At 38.8% G+C, this 18,990-nt stretch overlaps 1 protein-coding gene across 2 annotated transcripts in view; it reads right to left on the reverse strand.

Moving 5' to 3' along the window:
- The window catches only part of gjc1 (gap junction protein gamma 1), a 44,501-nt gene extending 29,130 nt beyond the window's left edge, over positions 1-15,371 (reverse strand). For both annotated transcript variants that reach the window (XM_026164311.1, XM_026164312.1), the window contains exon 1: positions 14,637-15,371. The gene's annotated coding sequence lies outside the window, so the exon portion shown is untranslated. The remainder of the gene's footprint in view (positions 1-14,636) is intronic.
- Between the last annotated feature and the right edge of the window lie 3,619 nt (positions 15,372-18,990).

The following is an 18,990-nucleotide window of genomic DNA, read 5'->3' on the forward strand; positions in this document are numbered from 1 at the left end:
GGCCAAGGTTTATCAAAGGATAACACTCAGAGACAGAGTTGAAATAGAGTTCAAACTAAAAAATCCTTCACAAACTGCCACCACACAGTGACACTCGGGTCACTGTAAATACCAAATTAACAGGTGAGACCCAAGAGGTAAATGTGTAACGGTGAGTGGCAATGACCTTAATTGTTCCCAAGATACCAGTGCAGATGTAGCTATGGCAATGTTGGCCTCTTGGTCGGTTTTTAATAAGCCACTATGATCCAATCTGAAGCATCTCAATCTCTACAGGATCGAGAACTCTAAATTTGTCAGACACTCCTTCACATTCAAGACTTAATGATGGCGTTACATTAAGTAACACTCCATTTTATTTATACAGTACCAGTTCATAATAGTCATTTCAAAGCACTTCATAATGTAAGCCAAAGAACCTCCAGAGAAAACGGTCAGGTGTGAGCGAGCACTTTATGACTGTGGGGAAGGAAAACCTCTTTTAAAACAAAGAGACCGTGAACAGTTGAAACCTTGGGTTGAGGATAAAGGGGGGAAAGAAGCTGGAAAGAGGAGCGCAATCTATAGGAGGGAGCGGATAAAATTAATGACATGCAATAGCAGCATCCATATACAACCAATTACAATTTCACTCAGTACATTGAGTTTTAACTACATGACTCTAACCAAAGGTTTATAACAGGGCACTACTTTGTGATTAGTTTGTTTAGCATTAGCACATTTGGTAATCTAAGATAGTGGGCATATAGCACGCAGAAGCCATTAAACAGGCACATATTAATATTGTGTAAGGATATTAGCATGCTGATGTGGCACTTAAGCATACCAAAGTATTTACTGAAGGGCTGTACTTCTGGTAATTGCTTTCTTTACTTTCCTTGAGTTAACTTTAGTTACATTTTTGATTCTACTTTCCACTTCTACTCAACTGCATCTTATAATAGTTGTACTTGTAATGTTGTACTTGATTGTACAACTTTAGCTTTGTTAAAAAATGTAAACAAATGAGATCAAGAGTTTCAAAGGTGATGTTTTTGATAAATGAAGCTTCCCAGCGGTTTATAGTATTTTCAGGGAAGTAATATTACATGTGACATAGTAACAGAGTAGCACAAATTGTATCCTCTATCCTCTACCGATGATATAAATGTTAAGCATAAATAACATAAATAACATAAAGTTAAGTATGGATTTGTTGTAAAAAAAAAAAAAACAACAAACTGTAGTTTTAATGTGTTATATGAATATCAATGAGTTCTTTGAATCACTCGCTGGAAAAATATTGACTGCACCACTTCAAAAGCAGACAGTTTCATACTTCATGTGTGATCTGCTAGCATATACTCCCAGTAAAAAACTTTTATCTCTACAGTCCAACCACTTATGGTTCAAGTGTTCTTCCTGTGAGCTGTCTTTTATTGAGAGTTACGGATTGGACAGTTGTTTTTGCTCACTACTAATAGGTCAAAGCATGCCAGACATTGGGAAAAGATGAAATGGAGGAAAAATAAGGAGGCAAGTCAATGCAAAGCTGCCAATATTAAGAAATGATTCACAGTTGCAGCCAATTTCAGCAGATGGTGGGTGAATGTACACGGAACTTGGCAATCAAATTTCCTACAAAACACTTTATGGATGCAGAAGGGGGGAGAAGAGAAAAGACTGAAAAGGCATAAGAGGATTGGAGAGCTGAGAAGGAAACATACTGAAAGGAAAGGGGAACAAAACGAGCCCTATTCCAGCAATATGTTCTTGCCTGCAGTTACACTTGTTCCAATACAAGTTTAATGATGCAATCGGGCTTGCCATGTTAACTGACAGGTCTGGTTGTGCAAAATAATTGATCGTGCTCTCACTGATATTGGATCTAAAACCCAGGAGTAAAAGAAGAAAAGCCTGCATTCACAGCTACAGTGTGGATACTATCGAACGACAATTACCCAACAAGAGGAAAAGGGGGAAAGGACAGAGAAAATAATAGAGTAACAGTTTTTATACCCTCAGAAATTGGTCTTTTGAGGTTACATGTGTATGTAAACCTATAAAAAGAAGTGTCTTATTAAGGAGTGGCTCAAGAAAAAAATATTTTTTAAGCCAAAAATATTAACTCCATAAATACATTATTGCCTAAGGCAAATCCTTCAGGGTACCTCACAGACTAGGCACCCTGCTTATACAACCACCAAAGGCCTAATGAAATCTCCTTCATCACTCTGAAGACCACACAACCCAATGTTTGTATCTACATCAAGAATAAAGTAAACAGAATCAAGTCTCTTCTTGTTAGTGCTATGAACGGCTCCTGGTATAATAAGCGATAAAGTAAAGATGAGTGCAAAACGTAAGAAGGGTTACAGACCAAAGTTGTTTTGATTTCTACTCATACATAGACAATACTCTCTAGATAAGTTTTTATAGCTGTTTATTATGGGCAGTAACAACACAGTGTATTTTCTGATTTTTCTCTTTATATGAGTGTGTGTGATTGTGTGCATTCAGATGTCCACCTGCTAATTATGATTGTTAATGCTAATGCAACATCTGGCTCAATCTGCTTCTCATTAAAGGAGCCATAGGAAAACACTATCATGCCAACTCACCAATGTCACTTAGAGGTGACCTATTATTGCCTGTTTTTATATAAGCTGTTATAGTCATGGAAACTTTAAACACCATCAAAGCTTTGTATAGCAATGTCAGCATTTGCACAAGTAGCTTAGGGTAATCTCTGTTTTGAATGGCGTTATATTATCACTAAAATCATATAGTCCTGATGCAATCGTCTCATCTGTATTTCCATCAAAATTGATCAAACATAATTAAAGCATAACAAAGCTGTATCTACTTGAATCATATTAGTACTATTCAGCCTCTTAACTGAACGTGCCACACTCTGCACCCCTCTAGAAATGCCATTTGTAGAAGGTCACAATGTGTATCTTTAATAACAGATACAAACTGGCTTCAGTGCAGGGACCCCTTCAGGGTGGAAATGGCTTGTTTTGTCTGCAGCAGTCCTAAACTATGCTGTCTGCTGCTATCGTGGTAATGCAAAATGTGCCAAATCTGAAACTGTGGGGATTACAAGTCTAAAGACAACACAAATAAGAATGTGTACATACATAAAGGATTATGTTTTTTCAAACCTTAAGGGGAACTACTTCTGGAGGTTTGAGCAGACAGCTGGTTCTAGACTGCTCATCTTTTCCCACACCAAGCTGGAGACAGGAGCTGTGATAAAATCCAGAAAGTACTGCACTGTTCCAGTCGAGGAAACTGATGTTGCTCTCCCTGCCGTCTGCGCATGCATTTACTAAATCATTATCATTTCGAACAAACATGATCTTCACCTGAGTTACCCTTTATTTAAACAGGCCGCCCTAAGGCTTCATAAGAGTTAAAGACAGTCCTACGTCCAACAGAAGGACAAAAAAAAAAAAAACAGAAGAAGAGGAAACAGAAATTGCAATGAGCTATTTAAAGTTAGGCCTTAAGCACTTCTGTCAAGTGAATCAGCTTTTTCCTTTTTTTTTTCTTTCATTTTAGATGTGGAGTCTCAAATTTTAGCCCATAAGGCTATTATCAAGGCAACACTAGTAGCACGAGAGCATCTGTGCTCGCCTTTGGGCTTTTTCCTATACCCATCGCACCATGATGGTCTACGGCTCAAAAAATCCTGGGGCCTCGTAGTCATAGAAACCCACTCATGTATGAATGTTACTTTGTTTAAACATGACTCCAGGAGAAGACACAGAGAGGAAAGGACGGGACAGGAATGTCCTGGAAGACACGTCACGTGTGGGTGATGTAACAAGAAAGTGGAGGAAAAAAAGACTCGGTGTTTTGGTGCCCAAAAATGATGCAGACAAGAAGAAGCTGAGAGGTTGTGTGTGGGGCTTTCCTCACACAACTGTAAAGTATCTGAATGTAAGTAGAAGTTCTGTGGTGCTATCACAGTCTAGCAATAACACATACTCCAAAAATCAAGAAGAGTTTCTCATGATTTAACTGGTTAACGAAACGGGACAGAAGACAGGACAGAAAGTTTCTATCATTACTTACCTGATCCACATGGTCTGTAAAAGATTAGCAGAAAACACCAGTCATTATGAATATATATTCACAGGTATTAGAGGAAGCCAGGAGTCAGGTTGCAGCATATTTTCAAAACCTACTTTCCTCTGTCTGAGTTTTAACCAATAATCCAGTTAGTCTTAGGTATGACATCTCCATTGGAGGCTGTATAAACACTGAACATGACCCCAGAGCATCTTTGTGTCAGGAGGAACATGTTGTATATGGAACAGTGGCTAAAAATAACCCAGTGTTAGCTTGTCTCTTTCTATCTTTTTATTAGTGTAACCCCCTGCAGTTGTTCAATTCAACAAAATTCCTTTAAAAGTAAATCAAAGGGACACTATTCTGGTTTATGTTTCAAACACGTTAAAGAAAAAGACGGAGCTGGAGGTTTTTATAATGTAAGAATGCATCAATAAAGGCATTTCATGAATGATGATTGGAGACACCTCAGTGAGTCTATCAGCAGCTAATGATTATGAGCTTTGTGACCCAGTAATGGAGGTGGTGACCTTCAGGGGTATTGTGAAAAGAAGGCGTGGGATGAAATTGAAGTAATATGTTCACAGGGTTATTGTGGATAAATCATTAAGACTACACATGCAGGCAACAAAAAAATAAAAAAAACGTCTTACATATCGCACTTCATGCAGTCTGCCCTGCATCTAGCTTTCATCTCATTTTAGCCTGTGTGTGTGTGTGTGTGTGTGTGTGTGTGTGTGTGTGTGTGTGTGTGTGTGTGTGTGTGTGTGTGTGTGTGTGTGTGTGTGTGTGCCTCTCAGAGTGTGGCAGAGTCTGCCAGGCAAGGCAGTGACAGGGTTTCGGCCGCGGTCTGTGAACCTGGCTGCTCTGTTTAGCTCCGCCTGTGACAGAGAGCGAGGGGGACATCACCCAGCCGTGGCTGCCCCAGCTGAGCCAATCGGGCGTGAGCGCTTACGGTCACATCAGCGCATGCCTTTTGCCATGTGCAGCTCTGTGGCACAGATCCCCTAACATGCTCTCCACAGTTGTAGTGGCATTCTGCTGATGACTTGCATGTGTTTGCTCAGATAATAAAGGTAACTCTGTGTGTTTCATTAAAAAATATGTGTGCCCTCCTTCACTGCACCTGTGCTGATAATGTTTAACAGCATTATGTGATCACATGGCTGAAAAACAGGCTTCTAGTGTAACCGTATGTGCGTTTGCTATGAAAACTTTGATTTTGATTATTATGGCCCTCCAAAATCTGATACCAGTGACCTTTTGGGTCAAAAATGAGGTTTTTTTTTAGGATTTCCCAAATTATCCAAAATAACAAAGGGTGCCTCACCTATTTTTCAGCTGTAGTGAAACAATTTCAATGTAAATTCACCGTTAAATGTAAACTGGAGACAGAGAATGTTTCCCTTTAAAGGAAAAGCTGTCTCTTTTGAATTAAGACACAACTTTTATTTTGAAGGTCAACATTCTCAGTTTCTTTTTTGCATTGCACTTCTTTAAGTTTCACAAACACATGTCGAGCAGTTTGCGACTGTTTACACATAAGTCAGAACCTTCTACAAAACTATGGGAGTTTGCGGGAGTATGCTGGCAACCAAAGTAATCATAAGCACATTTTGGATGCAGCGAGATATATTTCTCTTTATAGGAATTTCATACTGGTGACTGCCAGCAATAAACAGTACAGCAGCCACTTGCCGACTGTTCGTGGAATAAGCACTTTTTCCTTGTGACCAGGGAATCGCTTACCTGTGTGAACGGAGCTTTAGCAATCACTTTTTACAGTTACTGCAAGCAACCAATTGCAACTGTTTGAAATACACCGTTTTTGTCAACCGGTCTCTGGGCCTGTGTGACTGTCCAGGGCTCTTTTTTTTTTTTTTTCTTTTGACCTGAAACACATCCAGATTTAGTCAGATCCAGCTGTAACATTGTGAGGCCACAATTCCATCACCAGGTCAGAGTGACATCTGAAAACTAGAATAAATTTGAACTTATTCAAATCTGTAGATTAGAGCTGATGTATTAGAGTTGATAACGATGACATCATTGAACCCATTCTGTGAAACCTCAAATACAGCTCTGCCAAATTTAATTAAAAAAACATGATTTTAATCATTGTGGTATTTTGTATTTTTTCATTGAATGGGAAACTGTCTATTGTACACAAAATAATTTTGTATTATTTATAAAATAAAGGACATTAAATGCATTTGTGTGATTTTTAGATTTTATTTTAACAAAGCACATGAAGAAGATGAGTTATACACTGAAATAGTACATTGCTATTTTTAGATATAGCAAAAACTCATTCACTGAGGTAGTATTTAGGGTTCATCTGAGTGCAATGATAGTTTATCATATCAATGACTGTTTTTCATGTTGGTCTTGGAAAAAAATGAGATCACTTCATGCAGAGGAAACAGTATAAACGCCATGCAAAGAATTTTACTGAAGAAAAGTCACATCAACAGTCCTTAAATTTAACCTTTACATTACCTGTTATTATCTACATTCATTTTAATCCTATCCTTATACATTTACATAAGAGATGCTTATTCTTGTAGAAAGCATGCCTTGAATGTTTCCCTGTAGTTCATTATTTTTTCCTCTGAACAAATTTATGTTGTTCAGAATTTCACGAGATCTGCATATTTAAATGTCTCAAGCTGTAAAAATAGTCAATTTGTATAATCCCAACAACACTCATAGTAAAAAATCCAAACTGTGCGTTTTTAAGAAGAAGAAGAAAAAGTAGATGCATTGTCCTTTTATTATTACAGTGCTTCTTTAATCTTCAAAATTGACATATTTAATGTGTGCTTTTCAACTAAGTCTCTCATCTGCCATTACCCACAGAAATTTGTTTTCATTTACTCTTTCAATATCGATCCCACTTACTTTAATTAATGGATTGAAGTGTATTTAATACATTTTTCAAAATAACATTATTTTAAGTTTATTTGAATTTAATGTTCATTTCTTCTTATCATGGATGACATCTGTCCTTAAAAATATTACACCCAAGACAATGATATTTCAAATGGGGAGTAAAAAGGTTAAAAAGAACAGACAGGAGAGTAATGTGAGGGATGTCAGAGGTCCCCCAGGCCACAATACTTCCTGTACTCTTTACTGACTACTCTTAGGGGGAACCATGGCAATTTTTGAAACAAAATTTAAGATAAAACATTACAAGCTTTTCATTCTCATAAAGAAATGTTCCTTAAAATTAACCTGCATTCTATCAAACTAAAACATGTTTTAAACACACTCAATAGAACATTTTTCTATGGTAATTGCAAAAAACTTATTTCAGTCTTTTTTCCAAAGAAGAAGAAGAATGTCGAGCTTTTCAATATTTTTTTCAAGTATATTTAAACATATGATGATTAATTTAAATTCTTTGTTTTGGGTACATTCCCTCAGCCTTTAAAATGTTATAATGGGTATTTTCCAAAATTTTGAAAGAAAAATTAAATGAATCAACTAAGAGTATACACAGGCACAGTAATTGTTAGATTTCTAATAATCGGAAGCAAAGAAACCCAAGAGAGTTTGGTCAGGTATATTAAAGATGCCTTCACATATATATATAATTTGAGATACTAAAGAACTTCTGATGATTGTCAGACTGACACTTTACATTAATACAAGTTTACCAACAAGAGGAGATTAAGATGAGCAACCGCAGACAAAACCAAAACAACAGGTATGAGTCACATGAGCACACAGTGCAGAAGCTCAAACGTTACCTCATCACTGCTGAACCCGGGAATGTGAGTAAACCACAGGAAAGGTTGTGTCATTGGTGAGTGACAGTGAATGAAAGACATCTCTCTGCCCCCATCCCTGTCACGTTGTGACTCCGCCCCTCCGATGACCCGAGGGAAGTGGCATAAGACCTGTCACCCCGAATCACAGCCTGGGCTATGACAGCTATGCTCATATGTAAATGTGTCAGCATACACAGATTCGTGAGCAGGACATATCAGTTTGAATATGCATGTGCAACACTGACTGAAGCGCAAACATCTCTGTACATGCAGGTCTCGGTACATCTGCATGTATGTTTCCAGGCTCATGGTATGTATGTCTAAGCTGATCCCAGTATGTCATAGTGACATTCCCAGTGGGAAGGTCCCTCACGACTGTTTTCATTTGCTGGACTGCCCGTATGTCTTCATGAGTGCTGGGTAGGTGAAAGTGACATCCAATTTCATCCACACTCACGGGGGTTCTCTCTGTCTGTCTATATCTTCTTCTCTTACAATAAATGTCCCCTATTGTGCCTTCTGCAAGGAGGCATTTACTCGTTTTCTCTGTTTCACATCAGTATAAATGATTTTTACCTGTGGTCTGTTTTGAATATGTCATACTGGAATGGGTGCTAGTAATTAAGGATGTAACTGTGCCATTTATTTCAATTAAAGCTGAATAAATTTACTTCCTTCTTAGCATTTACATCACATTGAATGGCAGAAAAATTCACTTTCAAAAACTATAAAATCCAACAAGCTAAAGCTGTTGACATACCTAGTTAGTGCTGTGACTAATTATTAGTTATTAATTATTAGTTATTCCATTAGTTATTCCACTCAAAAAATGGAAGTTATATTTTAACCCTCTCAGGCTCAAATTAAACCTTTTGTTGCTAATGCACAACCAAGTCCTTTAGTGGTACTTCTGAGTAAAAAAACTCATAAAATATGTATGTGGGGTAATCAGGTTGTTAGTTTTTAACTGTTGCAAATCTGCAACGCCTGCCTTGAGAGGGTTAATGGGAAAAAGTCAAAAATCCTCACAATGGAGATCCCGGAACTGGCTTTTTGCTTCATAAAATCCTACTCATTATTTTAAAGCATTAATTTGAAAAGAATCATTAAATATTGAATGGCCTTGCTCCCGAATACATCATAGACCTACTAACCTCTTATCCACCTGGGCATTTATCTTGATCTTTAAAAGTATTCTGCTGGTTTTCAATCTGCCAATTAAGAGCAGAATGGCAACTTTATTTCCCTGAAAGATTCTACTTTAAAAATTCTTTTGTTGAAAGGGCTTTATAGATGTTTGATTTATGGCATATATATTTTAATATTATTTTTTGCTCCTATTTGTTGTTTTTGTAAGTGTTTACTTTCTTTCTGTGAAGCACTTTGCAGCTTTATTGGGAAATTGCTTTATAAATTAAGTTTGTTATTCTACAGTTAGAATTAATGCCCACTTATGAAAATTGTTGCTACTTAATTTCCTGTTTACTAATCAACATATTAATCAAACTCTACAGGGAAAGAGTGTGTCATAGAATTATATCGCAATACTGCAGTTTTAAATCAAAGTACACAGCACTACTGCATTGCAGGGACTTTGCGATCTGGACACGTGTATTGCACGACTACGACATGCTGCAGCAATACAACTAGGATGACACAAAAATCCTGGTGTTCAGGATTCCCTTTGTTAGACAAAATCAGACACTCCCCATCGCCTGTTTTTAGCTAAAGATTCGGAGATCTGCTGTGGCATCACGGCGACACGTGCACCGACACAACTGCGAGGGGTCAGGGCCGACTCCAGGGCTCGTTTTCCAGAGGAGTCATCCTGAGTCACAGAGAGCATGCACAACCCTCCCCTACTCTTTGATGCCCAATATTTAAGGTCTCCCCTTAAATATCAGGCACGCAGGACACAGAGCATGCTCAACTGCACTCACATGCACACATCAAACTACAATAATCTCACCACTGAACTTACTTAATTTGGGAAGCACGTGAAGGTCAAAATCTGTTTAGTTTAGCTTAACGAAAAGTATTTGCAAAACATATTAAAATCTTCAAAGTTATCTTAAGAGACCAGATGCAGTTAGTTACCAGTTATTTTTATATCAGTGTTGTGAAACAAATTTCAATATTTTCACTAAATCTTCTAAATGAAATTATTCTCCCAGAATCATTTGCTCATTGCAGAAACATTTCCACCACATCATGCAAATCCGTAAATTAGATCCCAACTGTACTACCAAGAACAGCCAAGTTATAAACAAAGTACAAATGTGCATTTATAGAGCAAACATGGAAGTAATGCAGCAAAACGCACATTCTGCTCTAACTATCATTTGCATTTGGTGACTTCTTAAAATTCTAAACGCTCGGTAATTACAAAGAGAGCAAGCCACCTTCCTTCTGCTCTTACTTTAAAGTCATTTACAGGAACTGGCAACCAGAAATTGCAGAGCAGAGTACACAGTGTCAAGCAGAGGGAATCCAGACTAGTTGGCAGGCATAAAGACACTTTTCCCTCAGTGTGCTGCACTCTGAGGATTAAGCCTGCCTGTGTGCTCACGTCTGCTAAACAAGATATAGACATAATACCTTGATGTTTCATGTTGGGCAAAGCCAGTTAGGAGACGCTGCAGTGGCGAAGAATCTCCCAACATCTCTACATTTTTCCCACTTTATCTACTACACTGCACTCCCTCGTCACTCAAACAGTTTTCTTTGAGGTTCCAGTAACATTGCATGTTTTGATGACTGACGGTTTTGTGCTGCACAACACCTGCTTCTAATATGCAAGTAGGGATAGGTTTTTTTGAAGTAGTGGCTGAAAGCATAAAATTTAGCTCTTACTGTACTGGCTCCACATCACACATTCTGAAGGAAAGAACTGGAAAAAGCAGGAAGTGAATTACTTCATTTATTCAAGATAGCTGCCATAAAGCATGTAATTGACTTAAACACATCCCGCAGATATTTCAGCTGACAATTATGGTAATTGCAGACGGCTGATTTAGTTGCAAGTGATTATCGTAAAATAACGTTCGAATAACAGCACAAAGGTAGATAATTTGATACACATAATATATTTTAGAGATTAAGGCAGTTTTCAGCGGTGGAAACTAAAAGAGGAATTTCATGGTTTTAAAACTACTTTGTATTAATGATTCTTTACTGCTATTATTTACATTTGAAGAGTTGCAGGGCTTCATTGTTGCTGTTATCTTGGGTGCCTAACAAAATACACTGTAATACTGTAGTCAAAGGAGCTTGCAAAGAAAAGCGTCTGGACTTCTATAAGTTACTTGAAGACGTTTCACCTCTCATCCGAGAAGCTTCTTCAGTTCTAAGGTCAAATGGTGGAGAGTCCCAGATATAAGCCTAGTGGGAGTATCCCCCCACAGAGGGACAAAAGGACCCCCTGATGATCTGGGTGTGGGTCCCAATCAGCCAGGGTTTCAGGTGAGCTCATTGTGAAACCTGGCCCCACCTTATCATGTGAATTCCTGAGGTCAGATGGCCCAGGATGTGAGTGGGCGTTAAGGCGTCTGGGGAGGGAACTCAAAACTGGATTATAGATGGCAGACAGTTGGTGTCGTAAACCACCGCCTCTGTTCAAAGATGGTCGCTCACAGTGGACATAGATGGCTTCTTTCACTCCTCTTTCAAACCATCTGGAGGAGTGACCTTAGAACTGAAGAAGCTTCTCGGATGAGAAGTGAAACATCTTCAAGTAACTTAAAGAAGTCCAGATGCTTTTCTTTGCAAGCTCCTTTGACTACGATGACCTGGATGACTGAGAACCTTCACAGACATGTAATACTGTAGTATGTAATACTGTGGTGTCAAACCTAAAATGGGCAGGAGCATCAAACTAATGCAAAATAACTTAATACAAGAAAACATGTTTTGCTAATTTTTAACCTGTTTCATAGAATAAAAATACATTGTGAAATTTTACAAAACAGATAATGAATCATACAATAAGATGTATGTAGACTTTCGGAAGCAAACATATTTCACTTCTTTATGATTCAAACATCCAACTGACATCTATAAACTTTTCTTACATTTCCACTCTTGTGTAGTAATATTGGCATCAAAGATTTTATTTTGAATCCGAAAAAAATTATTATTGACTTCTCCGCCATTGAGCTGTGATCCTCAAACTATGCAAAATATTGTTTTCGTCAAAAGTCCTACAAAGGCTCAAGAAACTTGAATGCATCTTCATTTTAATTAAGGAGCATCATACTAAATTTTAACTGTAAATTGAAAGAAGACAATGCTAATGCATTCTACATTATACTGCAGTACTGACCATTCATAGTAAGCCATAATGAGATCTATACATGAACATTTAATACACTGTATCCTGTGGCTTGGTCCTGAGCCAAGCAACAGGAATAGACTCATTCAACTGAAACAATCCGACTAATAACATGTATTAACTTTTTCATTTTTTACACATGGAGCTTTTAAAATGTGCAGCTTTAAAGTATTTAGGAATATAGCCCCACGTCCACCAGCTACAAAGGTAAAATGTTTCTTACATATGTACATATTTGTACAGGTACATTCAAATATACATATTTTAATGCATATATAATCAAAGCTTAAGCTTAACACGTCCTCAATAACTAGTGCATTTCTTTCATTTCAGGTACGTGACATTCTGTAGTGTACACTCTAAATTTCAAGCTTTGATCTTGCGATTTGGAAATCATCACATGCTTTTTCAGCAGAGCGGATAGCCTGCTTGGTCTTTTTCTTTTCTTTTGTTTGTCTCTTCTGGACTTGACTTAAAGTTACATTTTTGGGGGGATTACTGTAAAGGCTCAGCACTTTTCTTCTTCCTTACTTCATTTTTTTCCTTTTTTTTTTTTTTGCTTTTTTCTCTTTTTTTTTGCTTTGATCGATTGGATAAATCAACTTACCAGACACCTAATGTAACATATCTCCAACTTTTCTGGGACATCTTCTGGTCATTTAGTAAACATCCATGCACAATTTATCACTTATATCTGCCAGGTCATGAGTTTCTTTAGTGTCCCCAGGGGTGAAATAATGCAAAAAAGCATTGTATTGAATATAAAAAGAGGACAGTAACGCATTCATCATGATACTAACTGATGGGGCATTTTCTTGCTGCCAAAGAGAATGTGCTCCTCATCTTTCTCGCAGTGCTGGAGTACACAGGGGGGGACTTCCCTTCCCTTCCTCCCATACTGGCGTAGGTTCCACCCCCATTGCACAGTGAGAGTTAAATAATGGTCTCCAGTGGGGTACAAGGGTAAAAAGGTGGGGGGAGAATCCAACAGCACAGATGGACTGCCTTGCAGAGTAGTTTCACATGCAGAAAATGTTAATTAAATCTATAGTTTGCAAGGCTGTGAAATGCCAAAACTGCATTTACTTGATGGAAATATAGAACAAAGAATGGAGGGCAAATGGAGGTTGACATGTTGCTCTTAGAATCCTACCAAGGAATAAATTCAAAATAAATACATAGCATCCATATGTTATGTGCAAAGTAAGCATCACTCACTAGCCCTAAGCTCTTTCACTGGCAATATCCCAAATCCATCACAATAGCTGCACATATAGCGAGGATTTTTCTGAAGCACAGGGGGAGAAACTCATTATGGAGGCTCATATGTGAGACACTGCTCGTATGGCATTGACAAATGCTCGACAGAGAAGCCAATGCGGCATAATTCAAAGACGTCCAGCACAATGAAAGGGTTTCTCATCATGGTGAATAATGCTGGGTGCTGGCTGCTTCTCAGCTTTAAGTGGTGGGAATGTTACTTTTGATATATTGACTTCTGGATTTATGAAATAATCCCTGAATCAGCGAATATATGTAGGTATGGAGCACCACGGATAAAGACACTCACAAAAACCTGGGGAGTGCTTTTAGGTATTTATTTATTTTTTAATTTGCTGTCTTTATATTCTGATTTGAATTGATTTTTTTTATATTAAAATATATATTTTTTAAATACACAGTTATTTACATCTGGAATGGTATGAACAACCTTATTGTTATATTCTTTTAGTTTAAGCACATTTCATAAGAAATAAACCTGAATTATAATGAGCTTTACTGATGCAGATAACATTTTTGGTCTAATTTAAATAATTCAAATGTTGCCAAAATTCTATTCATAAATTTAAATCAATGCAAACCTCCTAAAAGCTATACATATACGTCCAATACTTGTGAAATCAATTCATTAATTATACAAAACAAAGATTTTACCAATAATGCCATTATAGAATCTGCATGCGATTCAACTAATCTCAAAAGCTCCTGCGGGATTTAACGAAACCCTGAGGAGAATCCCTGCACCGCCCTCTACATCATCTACATGCTGATATGATTTGAGAATAAATGGGTTTGGTTTTGTTTCTCAAAGCATACACAGCGTGGATTTTTAACCTATATTTGTTTTCTGTTGTGCGGATATGTGTCTCTGAATTGACAGTTTATATTAATTAGACGTGTCGTTTGCAGCTCCTTCCCCAAAGCACACTTGTACAAAGAAGTTGATTTCTTGTTGCTCACAGCTTGGCCTTGACCACTCTGTTACACATGCCAAACAACAGAGGAGATTCGGTCCAACAGAAATGAAACGAAAAGCTGAAACCGTCTTCTGTGCGTTATGGTGCCAAATGGTGCGTCTATGACCCCCCCAAGCAACCTTAGCAGGGTGCCCGCTGGGTTAAATTAGCCCCTTTAGGAACAAAGGAGGGACACTGTAACACTATTACAGCAATTGACAGGCGTATTCTTACCGCTATGCGAGTCTGTGAGGATGCTTTAAGATATAAGATGATCCGTTTTTTGGGAGGGAAAGGTCGTTTTGGACTTGGTGAGGTCCAAACTTGAATCCCGCCGTTGATTATCAGCTCCACTTCTCGGGAGGAACCAGCAGGATGTTTCACTATTGGGTTTCAATTTAGTCTCAGAGCATCACTACGAGATGTGTAAGCAGTCTTTGTCCATGCCAGCCACGCTATTCTGTCTTCGGTCGAGCTACGTCGATTCAACTATGTGGTCTGTTGCGTAAAACCGGTGCCAAAATTCCTGCGGGCCCATTCCATTACAGCGATGCTAAACAATAGTCTGGTCATCTTGACAAGAACCGAACCCACACCAGCTCTGATAACAGCTGTATCGGCTTTTTAAAACCAAATCTTCAGCGCTAGTTTGTCCATATCACTATGACCGGCTCGAGAATTTGCTAATAAATACGTCAGCGGCTCACATGTGCCATTTGGCTCCAGCGTTGTCTTTCGGGTTCCTCGTCTTGTCCTCACAGGGGGAGTGAACAGTGGAGTTGCTGATCTGTTGATCACTGGAGGTCCACCTCCATCCAGCGGTGTCCTTGTCTCGTATTTATCGGGAACGGAGCCTTCGCCGTTTTCCACATGCAGTCTGACATTAGCTGAACGCGGATATCGATGAGTGACAGCTGGAGTCTCTGACTGTAAGCTTGGAGACCCATCTTTGCAGGAGGGGAGCAGCGATGTTGCGCGTACGTGTCTTTGGTAGTGCGCGTACCCGACAGGTCACACATCTCGGGTCCATAAACATCTGCCTAAGGAAAGGGCAGTTTGTACTTGTAGTCTTTGTTTGTGGTGCAGCCGTTCAGATATCACAGTTAGAGGCTCGGCGTATTTCTGCTGTTTTATAATGGAATAATCAATAGGATAATTATCTGCTATGGTATCATTTGAATACAACATTTAATATATTTTTATAAAAAAGCACTGGGAATGTTAGAGGTAATACTTATTTATTTATTCAAATTAGTATTGCCATGAGTTTATGTTCTTAATCTGCTTATCCACAATTAACGGAAGACGCTGGTGGGGTCTCAGATATATTGGGGGCGGGGACGGGGGGGGGGGGGGTGGAATGTGCTATTGTACTGCAAGTGTATTTCCTTAGTATGGCAATGAGGCATTATAAATAAAATGTGTGTCACTCTGGAACACTTATATGGGCAATATTAGATAAACCCAGTTTCAAAGGCATCGTTTCATTTTTGTTGGCACACTGGGGTGGAAGATTTACAGATTCGGTTTTGGAAATATATTTTTATTACCTATTAAATTTAATAGAAGGGTAAAAAAAAATATATGTATTTTGACCGTGATTTGGGAAAATATGGGCTTTGGGGAAAATTCTATCCATTTTTCACAAACAACAAATAGTCCTCACAGTTGATTTTGCTCCATTAATGACTTATAGTAATTATACTTCTTTCTGTTTTGCAAGCCTGTCATAGTGCAATAAAAATAACATGTTTTCTACTCATCAGTGCAAATCTAATCTATCAGCCAATCACATGGAAGCAATCAGGCATGGTCAACAAGGCCTGCTTAAGTTCTAACTGAGCATCGGAATGAGGAGACAATGTCATATGTTATTTTGAACATGGCATGGCTGTTGGTGTCAGTCTGGCTGGTCTGAGTATTTCAGAAACTGCTGATCTGCTGGGATTTTCCCAAACAGCCATCTCGAGGATTTACAGAGAATGCAGAGCATCTCTGAATGTACAACACAACACGCTGAACCTTGAAGCCAGTGGGCTACAGCAGCCGAGCTCACAAGACCTGGACAACAGAAAACTTCAAAATGTGGCCTGGTCTAAGTTTGAGTTTCTGCTCCAACATTTAAATAGGATCAGAATTTATACTAAACAGCATGAAAACATGGATCTGCCATGACCACTCCTTTATGACCACCATGTAAATTATGGTGGTCATGTCACAAAGCTGAAATCATCTTAGTCTGGTTTCTTGAACATGAAAATTAGATCACTGTACTCAAATGGCCTCCACAGTCACCAGATATCAATCCAAATAAGCTACTTTAGGGATGTGACAGGAAGGAGGATTCCCATCATGGATGTGCAATCAACAAACCTAAAGCAGAACTGTGATGCTATGATGTCAAAATGAACCAGAATCTCTTGATGTTTCCAGCACCTCGGTGAATCTATACCACAAAGAATAACGGCGGTTCTGAAGGCAAAGGAGGATCCAACAGAGCAAGTAGTAGCAAGGCGTTACTAATAAAGAGGCCGGTGAGTGTAGATGTGAATTTTCTTTCAGCTAGTCTGAAAGAAGACATTTTATGAAATAAATCTAAAAATAAAATCAAAAAATTTCAAAACATGCTCAGAATGTTTGTAATGTTTTGCTAAAAAAATGTTTTGTTTACATTATAAAAATATTTACAGCAGTCAAGAGGAAATTTAATTCAGAGCAAATGGGGGACACTTCTCTTCCCATAAAAGCAAACTGGAGAAATACAAAAAAACCCCTAAAAAATAAAGAAAGAAATGCAAAGTTAAAACTGTCTTTATTTAGCAAGATTAGTCTTGGTCTAGTCTGGTGTAGTTTCGTTTGTGGTCCAAATCCATAAAGAACAAATAAAGTGTCAATTTGACGTACTTGGCTTTTTATATGGGAAAAAAAACTAGGTTAATTAATTTAACCATTGACAAAAAACAATGAATAATTATTGGGCTGCAAATGATATCCTTTTTTTTTTTTTTTGCCTGTCCCGTTTGGCTCTTTTGCCATCAGAATTATTGTCTAAAGCCGAAGAAAGATGCCCAACGGATTTACTTTACCAAATTGACCATCCCAGCCTTGCCGTAATGGTCCATTTGATTCACCTTTTATTGTTTATTTTATTTTCACTTGCTGAATACGGGACAGACTTGACTGGGGGAAAGAGGGGGAGAAAGAAAGAAAGAGGGAAAGAAAAACAGCTGAGAAGAGGGACGGGGGAGAAGGGCAAAAAACAAAAACGATATCCAAGGAAGTGACTGAAGGGATCAGGGTTCTTCGATTCCTTACAGTGAAAAGGGGCTTACAGATGAGTAATTCGTGAAATGATTTGGATCACTTCAAGGTGTTCTACCATTCATTACCATCTCAATCGCACCACTGAGTGAGGGCCCACGTCTGGTCTCAATCTGCTTGTTTAGAAGGCCTCAAGCATGGGAACACATATGGTTCATTTGGCAAATTGAGACAGCTAGCAGCTTTGAGGTTGCAGCTTCATTGTTCTAAAGGCGGGGTGGCTCACGAGTCCATCCACCCTCTCTGATTCTGCAGGCACCCATGCATGTGCAGCCTCAATGAGTATGTGAGCTAAACTCTGGCATGAACTAACCTCTGGATCGCCTGATAGGAAATGAATCAGTACTGTTGGTTCTTTGGGTGCCCGCGGGTGCAGGAGTCACACAGTCATGTGTTTCTTTGTGTGCCAGATCAAATCCCCTACCTCAGATTTTCATGGATCTGCTGGAAGGTAGATATGAAAGGAGGAGCAATAGGATATATTCTGGGAAGGTTTGGAAACATCGTTCAGATCGACGGCCTTTTTTACTTATGAGAAAGCAGGCCCCTGGTGCAGACGTATGAAAGGCCTCAACAAAGCAGCAAGACATCCAGTCTGAAAGTACTCGTTGTTTGTTTTGCTTCACTTTGTATAGTTTTTTTTTCTTTTTTGCCTTCTTTGTAGTTGCTGTAGTCATGACATTGTTTGGAGGCTGACTCAACCTTCATCATCTTCCTTCAGCGAGTAGATAATTGTGGCTACATCTTCGCTATAAACAGATTCTTATTATGAAACTGTCTGCCTGGACTCTCAGTGCCTATAGCTGTCCACGTTGTGCCGGATAATCCAGAGGGAGAGATTCGCTCATGATGTTAGCAGGAAGAGACAAGTGTGATTGAGTCATAGACACATGGCAGAGCCTGAGAGGTGTGTAGTTGCAGTGAGAAAGGAAAGCACGAATAAAAAAGTAAGAGCAGAGGACGGACAAACTGTGGGAAAGGGTGACTGATGAGATGTTGAAATCAGATGAAGATGCAAAGGAAAAGGCCTGACTGAGGAGGAGGAGAGTGCCCCTAGTTGGCCCTATACCACGGCAGAACCTTGCTCCTGTCTATATTTAGCACAGGGACCACAGATTGTAATGACTGCTCCGGGGCCTTGTGTTCAGACCGGCAAGAACTGCTGCCATCCGTCTCTGCGCCCGGGGCCAGGCACGATCTCACGCCAGCACATAAGGGAGGAGTGATGGGACCGTGTCTGAGTGCACGCTTACTTAACAAATGCGCA

Source organism: Astatotilapia calliptera, chromosome 4, assembly GCF_900246225.1.
Source record: "Astatotilapia calliptera chromosome 4, fAstCal1.2, whole genome shotgun sequence".
NCBI lineage: Eukaryota > Metazoa > Chordata > Actinopteri > Cichliformes > Cichlidae > Astatotilapia > Astatotilapia calliptera.